This window comes from Coenobita brevimanus, chromosome 103 (genome assembly GCF_032717465.1).
Source record: "Coenobita brevimanus isolate Jiangsu-jjx chromosome 103, ASM3271746v2, whole genome shotgun sequence".
Lineage (NCBI taxonomy): Eukaryota > Metazoa > Arthropoda > Malacostraca > Decapoda > Coenobitidae > Coenobita > Coenobita brevimanus.
This window is the reverse complement of record NC_137056.1, coordinates 16,071,393-16,082,225: the sequence shown is the minus strand read 5'-3', so window position 1 is coordinate 16,082,225 and position 10,833 is coordinate 16,071,393. Positions and strand designations below refer to the sequence as shown.

The window sequence follows — 10,833 nt, the reverse complement described above, 5'->3', positions numbered from 1 at the left end:
CACGTGTCCGACTCTAGGCAAAGGCTTCAGTGCCTATTCCCAAGTCCTCTTTGGGGCTCAGTAGTCCTCCTAGATCTCTACATGTCACCACTTTTTTTTTTTTTTTTTAACAAAACAGAGGATGGAAAAACAAATGAATGAAAGAAGCTAATCCATACACCAGATTACTTGTGTCCTCTGTTCATAAAATATCTGTAACAGTTAGACTTCAACACCTGTAGGCTGAAGTTTGGAGGGAAACAACTCTGGGGAAGCATATTCCACAAAGATGCAGTTTGGGGAATGAAAGAATTCTGATTGACAAAAGTTCTGCAATATAGCTGAATGACATTCCAGTGCCAACGGCCATACCACGTTGAGTACACCGCTTCCCATCCGAACAGCGAAGTTAAGCAACGTTGGGTCTGGTTAGTACTTGGATGGGTGACCGCCTGGGAACACCAGATGCTGTTGGCATCCCTACGTGTGAAGTGGGGTTGGTGGAGGGTTAGTGCCCCTCTCTGTAAAACAATTAACTCTAAGCCCTTGACCACCCCATTTGGGATACATGGCGTCTGGCAATGAATGAATGAATGAACATTCCAATCATGAGCGCTACCCGATACCCGTGTAGCACGAGGGAAGGCATGGAGGGGTGGCACCATGGACGCAACTTCGTCTATAAAAATATCTGTAAAATAATGCAAGGGAGGCAACATTCCTACTTACTTGTAAGGGATGTAGTTTATTAGTAATAAAAGGGTTATTAATAATTCTAACAGCTTTGTTCAGAATTTCGTCTAGTTGTTTTAGTGCAACCTCTCCACATCCATTCCACAAGCGTGAGGAGAATTCAAGCTGAAAGCGCACATGTCTCTTATAAGTTATAGCTAACTGCTCGTCAGTGAAGAAGTTACGGACTCTGTACAATAATCCAAGTTTCTTTGAGGCGGTTTTAGCAAGTGACCTGACATGAGAGGTCCAGCAGAGAGCATTGTTTAGTGAGACGCCGAGAATTTCAATACTTTTGGAAATGGGAATATTTGTAGCATTGAATGTAATATACAAATCTGGCAATACCTGTCTGTTAGTAAATTGTATATATTTAGTTTTACTAGCATTAAATGAGACAAGGTTGTTTTGTCCCCATTCACTGATCGTAGATAAGTCTTTATTTATAGAGATGGCTGTGCTGAATTTAGAGTTAGAGATATCAGACTTCATAAATGGATGTCTGAGTATGAATAAACTATGAAGTGTTGAGTCATCTGCATATGAATAGATGGGATTGTGGGTGACAGATAAGAGATCATTAATATGAACCAGGAACTGGGTTGGCGCCAGAACTGATCCTTGCGGCATGCCGGCGTTAATTGAATGGAAATTGGAATGCACATCGTCTGCTTTAACTCTTATTATTCTGTCACTTAGGTATCAGGAAATCAAAGGAACAAAAGACTGTAGTCCATAGCAAGGGAGTTTGGACAACAGGGAACTGTGCTATACTCTGTCGATAGCTTTAGAAATATCAAGGGCTACTGTATGAGTTTTATGTAGGTCGATTGATTGATGGATGGTATGAGACAGGAGATTGAGTATTGTTATGCTAGGTGTTTAAGGGTCAGCTTCCCGTCCCTTGAACGCCTATACTGCAGCTGGGTTCCCTTTCTAGACAGGAGCTTAGTAAACTTAGAGAGACACAGGGCACAAAAACTCAGGGCAGCAACCTTACACGTATATTGGTAAATTGTAATGTGGAACAGGTAGATGTCACAAACAGGAATCTAGGCAATCATATAACCTACTGAGATCAGGAGTAGCAGTATCTTGCAGTATACTGTTGAGACAATAGTTCAGGATAAAAGTGTATATTACAATGAACAGCACTTAATGTGTTGGGCAGGGGAATCAGTCACTGTAACTTTGAGGGAATTTTACACTGTGGTTGGAGTAGGTAGCATGTCACGGAAGTATTATATTACTAGAGCCAAGTTACACATTCACTCAAGTCATGTAATCACTGTTCTTCTTCTCTTGCCCTGTCACTGTTTCACTGTTGGTTTACACTGCCAGTCTTGTGACACTGATAGAATTTGGGCATAGTTTCCCTCTGGTATTCTAACACACGGCCCGATGTCTTAGGTCACTGTTCCGCTGTTTGGCTATACAGTAATCCCTCCACTATCCGACGTATTAGAGCCATAGGCATGTCCGGAAAGTGGTCTTGTCCGGATAATGGGCACCAGCCTCCTGGACTTGTACTTATGGACCCTATCTCAGAAAAACACCTATACAACTCCCTCTGGACATGCATAGCACGTATTTAAGACTCAAATCACACCAATAAGGGACATAAAAGACTGAAATAAATGCAAAAGAAGCATAAAATGAGGTTTTTGAGGTAGGTTCATACAATATTAAACATTCTGGGTACTTACAAATCCCTGGCTCCTTGACTGGTAGTTATGGACCCTAACCTAGCCTAACTCAGAAAAACACCTCCCTACTGCACATGGATAGCACCAAAGACACAACATATTCACACCAATGTTGTTTGTTGTGCCACATTTGGACCAGGTCTGGTTCTGTCATGATGGCGTTGATTGGGAGACGGGATAGGGCATCGGCATTTGTGTGGAGTTTGCCTGGTCGGTATGCGATTTCGAAGTCATACTCTTCGAGTGTCTCTCGCCAGCGTATCAGTTGGGCATTGGTGGTGTTTGATTGCCGTAGCCATTGTAGGGACTGGTGATCTGTAATGACTATTACATGGGTGCCTGAGATGTAGGACCGAAAGTATTCTAGGGACCAGATGATCCCTAGGCACTCACGTTTGGTGGCCGCGTAGTTCCGTTCTGCAGCATTCAGGGTGCGACTGGCACAGGCGATGATGTGTTCCCTCCCATTTTGTACTTGTGCAAGGACAGCCCCTATGGCGATGAGCGACACGTCAGTATACACGCGGAATGGGAGGTTGTAGTCTGGGAACGCGACTACTGGGGCAGTGGTTAACTTGGATTTGAGGGTGGTAAATGCTGTTTTCCTTGTTTCGGTCCACATGAAAGGCTCGCCCTTTTTTGTTAGATCGTGTAGGGGTTTGGCGATATCAGCGAATCCTTTGACGAACCGCCTATAGTATGATGTTAACCCCAGGAAGGCTCTGTTCTCATGTACGTTGCGGGGCAGGGGGATGTCTGCGATGGCTCGTAGTTTATCTGGGTCTGGTGAAATGCCTTCGGCGTTAATTAGGTATCCCAGGAAAGACACTGATCTCTCGGCCAAGACGCACTTTGTTGGTTTCAATTTTAGCCCTGCTTGGCGTATGCGGTGAAACGCTTGTTTGAGGCGGTGAAGGTGGTCGGTCCAGGTACGACTGAAAACGATGACGTCGTCGAGATACGCCAAGCAAGTCTCCCAGGTTAGTCCACTGAGGACTGACTCCATCAAACGGGAGAATGTGGCAGGGGCGTTGCAGAGTCCGAAAGGAAGGACGTTGAATTCATAGTGTTTGCCATTTGATGTGGAGAAGGCGGTTTTGTGTTTGTCGTCGGGGTGTACAGGGACTTGCCAATAGGCCGACTGCAGGTCTAGGGTGGAGAACCATGTCGAGCCATGTAAGGAGTCCAGTGAGTCGTCTATCCGGGGTAGGGGAGTTGCATCTTTGACTGTGACGTTGTTGACTCGGCAGTAGTCAACACAAAAACGCATTGTCCCATCTTTTTTTCTTACGAGTACCACCGGTGAGGACCATGGGCTAGTGGAGTTGGAGATCACGCCGGCATCTAGCATGTCCTGGACCTGCCAGTCTTCTTCTGCCCATTGCTTTGGATTCTTTCGTCGTGATGGTTGGCGAATTGGAGGTCCGGTCGTGTGTATCTCATGGCTGAGATAGGTGGTATGGCCAAGGTCGGTTGGGCCGGAGGAGAATAGGTCCTGAAAGTCCAGGAGGAGTTGTCGTAGGCTGTTGGTTTGGGCAGGGGATAGGTGTGATGGTAGGTCGGGGAGAGTGGGATGGTCCGGAGGTGGTGCTTGGCATGGTTCGGCTTCTTCTGTGTCGCCGATGATGAGTCCTTTTGGTAGGGTTAGTGGGGTAGTGGCGAGGTTGGCGATACGGATTTCACGGGCATGTGGGGGGAGGAAGGTGGGGCTTACTAAACAGGAAGAGAGTGGTCCGGTGGGGATGAATGGTGAGAAGAGGACGGAGGTATGAGAAGGTTTGTTTAGTTTTACCCAAGCTTCATGGTGGGATGGAATAGTGATTGAGGAGGCGATAGTGGCAGGAAAAGATGGGGAGGGGTCCAGATGATGTGTGGTGGGTGGTGGTGATGGGGGTAAGGTAGTGTGAGGGGTTGGGTTGGGGTTAGGTGTATGGGTGATTTGGGACAGGTGAGTGTTTGATGGTAGTGTGTGTTTGTGTAGTGTGTGAGGGGTGGTGTTCCTGATTTGTCTTTGATGTGTTTTTTTTTTTCTTCTTTCTTGTTGATTGATGCTTGGTTGGGTTGGGCTGGACTGAAGTGGAGGCGGCGTTGATGGCAGTCAATGGTGGCGTGTAGTTTCTGGAGGAGGTCCAGCCCTAGATATCCATCATACTGATTGCATGTCGAGTCGAATATGATGAATGGGTGGCTAGTGGATATTTGTTGGTGGGTGTGGGTTTGAAGGGCCCGTGTTTCCCCACGGATAGGCAGGGGGCCGTCCCCTGCATCAACGAGGTTGGCTGAGGTGGGGAAAAGAGGGCCGAATGCAGCAATGTGGCGGGAGTAGAAGTGGGAGTAGAGGCAAGATCTGGCTGCTCCCGTATCCACTAGTAGTCATGCCTTGACCCCGTTTAGCCAAATCTTGTTGTAGACTGGGGGTCTGTAGTTCTGTGAGGTGGCCCCCGCCACCGAGGGGAGGTGCGGGGTCGGGCCTAAAAATCCATCTGTTGTGGAGTGGTGTCGTCTTGGTCGTCGTCGTCCGTTCCCAAGTAGTGTTGTGGCGGTGCGTCGTCTTCCGGGGCGTCGTCGTCTAAGGAGGAGACTTTCTTGTGCCCTTGGTGAAAGGTTTTGCGCCTGCTAGCTTTAAGCTGTTCCCTAATGTCGTGCAGAGGGCAGGTGCGACTGCAAGCCGTGAATTCCCAGGGATTAATTGTGATGAGGTTTCCTTGCTCCCTGGGGTTTGGGCGTTTCTTCTGCGGGTAAGCTCTAGGGACTGTGGGAGACGGCTCAGTGTTTGGCTGGCGAGGCGGCAGCTTAGGTTTGGATGGAGATGTTGCTTTGTTGGAAAACGTGTCACCGCGTGGAGTGCCTGTGGTGTGGGGCGGGCGGCGAGCAGACGTCGGACGAGTTGCAGGTCACTTTCCATGTCCCCTGAGGGGTCGTAGATTGAGAAATGCTCCCTGACTATGCTGGGGAGGATCCTCAATAGAGCATTAAATGTATGTATATCCCGGGCATTTGTAGGTGCCTCGGGATAGGCAGCGCTGACGAGGCGCCGAGCCTGGGTGAATGTATCATCCAGGTTTCCGTCGTAGGTAAGGGCGTCGAGTTGAGAGAGAGCGACAACTCGGCCTATTGATGGTGTAAAAGCCCGTCTCACTATTTGCAAGAATTGGTCCCATGACAGTTCTGGGACGATTTTTGGTGCGACAGTAGTGATTATTTTACTCAGGTTAGGTAGTGTGACTGCGATCTTTTCTCTGTCTGAGTCGAACCCTATGTCTAGGAGGGGTTTGACCATATCTAAATATATCTCTATGTCGCACTGGTCCGGGTTGAACCTCGGCAATTGGATGTGTGGTTTGGCTGCCATTGTGTAAGTTTCCTTTCTTCGTTCCTCCGTGCTTTTACTCGGATCCAGAACCACCGCTTGCCACCAGTGTAATGCTGTGTTTTTAAGGCGACTTCTCGTCGTAAAAACACTAGCTACTGAAGCAGGGCCCTCTTTCTAGACCGGAAGTAAAGCACTAACAAAGGAACAGAACATAAAAACCAGGCAGTATACCGCATCACATCTATTACCTAGGTCCTACTCATAACAGTACACATAGAATGATATTTAGGATACAGAGACACAGATATACAGACTTAACACTTGGCTTCACAGAATAATCATATGCACTACAATTATCACACAGGGAGATGGCGAGTATTCTTTAATAGGGTTCTTATGTCACTTGGAGGTATTATATAAATGGGGTTGGTCACTTTAAGTTCTTTAATAGGGTTCTTATGTCACTTGGAGGTAATATATAAATGGGGTTGTTCACTTTAAGAATACACGAGATTGGGAGTCTGGCTTAGGGATATTACTATAAAAGAGTAGGGTGCGGATAGCGACACTCGACACTGTCACCTGGTCACGGAGATACGTACACTTAACTTTCGACTCGCCCGCGCTCCTACCTCTAGACTCACAGAAAACTCCCTGGTTCCTTAATATGGGGAGAGACTGAGACAATTCACAAAATGCACTTTCTGCCCTGGTAACACTAGATTTTAGTGGGCCACTGTTTACTATATTTTCTTGGGTAGTGACTGTCACTGTTTTCCTCTGTTTCCTGGTTACTGTCACTGTCACTGTTTCCCTCTGTTTCCTGGGTATAGTCACTGTCACTGTTGCACTTTAGGGTACAGGGAGGCTCTCCCGTGTGGGGGCCTCGACCTGAGAGGCGGCCCTCGTCTTAGGGCCGCGCCAGTGGGGTGCAGGGAGGCCCTTTGGTCTGGGGGCCTCGACCTGATAGGTGGCCCTCAGGACTGGGGCCGAACAGCCGGAGTAGTCGGGCCTGTCTCCTCCGACTCCGGGGAGTGAGGGAGCCTGGATCGCCTTCGTCGTAGGTTGTGGAGTCGAGCCTGGGCGTCCTGGGACTGTGGGTACCAAGAGGGAGAGGCGCCGTCAGGACTGGACTGCGGCAGTGTCTCCTAGGGGCTCCGGCAGGAACAAGGAACTCCCGGGTGTTGGCGGTAAGTCTGCTATCGGGCCTTGCCACCACTCTAATGTCTCCTCTGGGGCTATATTCCCGGATGGCGACGAAGGGCTCCCCGAAGGGAAAGAGGCTAGAGGAGGACTCACGTTGCCCGTGGTCTCTCGAGTGTGTCTGGAGGCCAGAGCCGGGGATCTCTTTCCCCTATTACACACCTTGGCTGTAGCCGTGAACTTGCCCGGCATACGGGGTACACCTACTGTATAGGGTGATCGGGGTCGCCCTTTCGCTGCGGCTTGGGACCGCCGGCGTGGTGTTCCTCCCGTAGTAGGAGACAAGCCGGAGGGAGGGACACAGAGGCCGCACTCTCTCCAATACGGACTGATCCTACCTTCAGGGAATTCTCTACCCTGGTACGTGCCCCGGCCAGAGCCGAGTGTCTGCCCGTACGGAAGACAACTACTGGGCGAACTGGTTCGCCCGCACGCTGCGGCTGGGTACCGTCCACGGGGTGTTGATTCTGTAATAGGGAAGTACTACACGTACGGCAGCAGGGGCTCCTTACCCTGGTCCGTATTCTGGCCGTAGCCAAAGAACAACAGGAGAGGGATGCACTAAGGCAACTCTCTCTCCCTGGTGTGTTAAGGCCGGAGCCTGGGGTCGCCTTCCCCTTTACACACTCTATTAGGCCGTAGCCTAGGTTTGTCTTTCTCTTTTCACTTTTTGTTAGGCCGTAGCCTTGGGCCTCCTGCCCTTGGGCCTCCTGCCCTAGAGGGTGTAACAAAGCCGTCAATATGGTGTTACCTGGGACTGATTTAATTTCAGTCCCACCCCTATTCTGTCGATCACTGCTCTGCCCGCACAGTAGTTCAGTTCCCCTGATCACCTGGGGTTGGGGCACTTGCGGGGAATAGGGGCTCAGGGCCGTGATGCCCTGATGACCCTCTTGCCCGGGGTCACTAACCTCACCAGTGTGTCCTCCTGGGGTGGTGGTGTGGGGGGTGGTGAGGTGGGAGGTCCTGCGGCGGGCACGGCGGGCATTTTAGTTATTAACGCTGAAGTGATAGTGATGGTGAAGCTGTTTTACATCGAAGTTGTGGTGTTGAATTGGTTTGGTAAGTCCTTAGACTATACACGCCATGAAGCCGAATGTCCAAATTGATAAAGGCCGAAAGAAACATGGAAATTTATACAAGAGAGTGTGAACAGAACAGAAGAGGACATGGAGGCAAAGACTGGAGATAAATGGGCCCCTTTTAGTCGCCTCATACATGCAGGGATACTGGGGAAGAATCTTCCCGCCCCTCCCCAGGGGACAGTAATCTTATAGAATTAGCAACAAGATATGGTACAGGTATCTGCATATTTCTTACTTGTGAAAATTTCTGCCATCTCTCTTCAATGAATTCCTGTTCCCATTTTTGTAACCTAAGCTGCACAGTGGACCATGGCATTATATTTTCCGCAATCATCGGCTACTTTCAAAAACCTACTGAGCAGTTCAGTAAAAAACTGAGGTCATCAGGCTTGGTGTAACATGGCTACCACTACACCAGCGCCGCCCTGGCGGCGGACACAAATTACGCGGTGCTACCCATGAGAAACACCCTCCATACTAAAGAGCTCTGTGGAGGGGAGTCGGACGCCATCTTGTGGGGCGCGAGGAGAGATGGACGCCATCTTGTGGAGTACGAGAAGACGGACGCCATCTTGTGGGGCACGAGGAGAGACGGACGCCATCTTGCGGGGCACGAGGAGAGACGGACGCCATTTTGTGGGGCACGAGAGACGGACGCCATCTTGTGGGGCACGAGGAGAGGACGCCATCTTGTGGGGCACGAGGAGACAGACGCCATCATGTGGGGAGAGAGGAGAGACGGACGCCATCTTGTGGGGAGAGAGGAGAGACGGACGCCATCTTGTGGGGAGAGAAGAGAGACAGACGCCATCTTGTGGGGAGAGAGGAGAGACGGACGCCATCTTAGAACGCTTTTTATGAACGAACTACCGCTATCAGTGCTACTTATCCAATCCTTTTTTTTTTTTAGCAAATCTTATTCATTCTGTCCTAACCTAACTTATCCCGTATGTACTGTAATCATATTTTCCTTGTTTATTGATGGATCTTCTTACTCTAAAAAAAAAAAAAAAAAAAAAATATGGAGCCTTCACCTTTAAAAAGTTACTGAATCAGTTCAAAGGAAGGTACTTTCTCAATGAAGTGGTCCTGTCTCCTTAAGATTAGCTACAGAACAATGCTTGACACAGGAAGCAAAGAGCTACGGTCAACATACGATTTAGTCTAAGCAGCAGAAATACCTTACCGATTCACATCCTCTTCTCCCAGGTTGGTTTCTATATTTTTATAATAATACTTATGGTGGTAAGCTATTGTTTACTGTTAGTTTTGTTTCCGTTTTTTTTTTTTTTTTTTTTTTTTTTTGTCAATGCTCATTCTGAATCACTCGTGTTAGTTTCTCAAGCGTAATGGCAGACTTTCAATAAAGTACAAAGTTTCTCAAGCGTAATGGCAGACTTTCAATAACGTACTCAAATCAACCGAAGTCTATTTTACAGCTTTACTACCCTAACCTTACATGCATAACCTATCCTTAACCTAATGTTAACTAATCTACCAAATTATATCTTAGCCTAACCATATCTAACCAAGCCTAATCCAATCTAACATAACCTAACTTAACCTAATCTATCCTCTACCACGGTAACAACCACACACGCCGAAATGGAAAACCAAATTTACTTCAATACAGTTGTGTGGTGTATTTGATGAGTTCGCGCAACACAATCTTGAAACTCAAAATCAGTCCAGATGAATATCAAAACGATTTTGACTTTAAAATCTCACGAGAACTCGCCGCAAGTGTCCGCCATTACGCCTACGAAACATCACGCGTCGGGGAAACAAGAGGGAAACAACACCAAGAAGTAACCGTTTACCATTCAAATATGAAAAATACTGAATGCACACAAGCAATAAGAAGTGAACTGGCAGGGTGTTTCTGCTGCTTATTTTAAACACATTTACCATTATCACAAAAGACGCTTTCTGTAACTGGATAATCGGCTGTCGAGGCGTCTTCGGGAATTTCGTGTTACTTCCTTTATTATTCTGCACATTACATATCAATATCCTCTTGTTTGGTATTGATGTTACATATGTCGATATTCAAACTACATAAATAGCATGAGACCTAAGTCTACTAATACCAAATCGGTTCACTTTATGAGGGCGCAGGGAGGCGTGGCTTGTGTGTGACGTCAGTTGGCTTAAGTAACAGAAAATGTATAAAAGGGCAGACTCAAAGTAAATATTTATGGGATGCATGGTCGTGACGAGAGTGGATGTATGCTTGTGCACTCTCTTCTCTAGCTTTGTAGGGCTCCCTCACTGGCATTAGTTCTTTTTTTTCTTTTTCACCCTTCTGGTGGTCAATAGGATAGCTAGTACTCGTATTATTCCTCTCCCTGTTAGTTTAGAACATTAGGTGTCTGTTCTAATATACTGAGTTTACCTTTGCTTACTCGCCCACGGAGGGTCCCCCCCACTGATCGCTCTGGGGCGTGAATAAACACGGTCGGGCCTCCCTGGGGTGGGATGTTCGAAAGCTCGTAACGGCCGCTAAAATCATCGTAGCGGGTACGATAATCATAGTGCGCTCGTAAACTGCTAAGGTGTATGTTCAAACAAATTTTACGATCCTCCATCCTCCATATTTGCTCGTAGCGCTACGATTTCTGACAAGCACCCTTAAGCTGATCGTAGTGTCGCATAGTGGATGTTTCTCTAATAAACAAACCGAATCATGTGATGCTAAGTTTGTTTATTTACCCTTTTCTGTGAACGAAGATGGAGTTACAAGTGGTTTTACAGGTAGAACTGGCATTACGAAGAGCGATGAGATTTGAGAGGAACTACAGAGACATAATGGATC

The 10,833-nt window shown here is 47.8% G+C and overlaps 1 non-coding gene across 1 annotated transcript; it reads left to right on the top strand.

The window, feature by feature from the left end:
- Positions 1-337: 337 nt before the first annotated feature.
- On the top strand, positions 338-456 carry LOC145415774 (5S ribosomal RNA). The gene has a single exon (XR_013900117.1). It is a non-coding gene; the product is annotated as a 5S ribosomal RNA (ribosomal RNA).
- Positions 457-10,833: the final 10,377 nt, after the last annotated feature.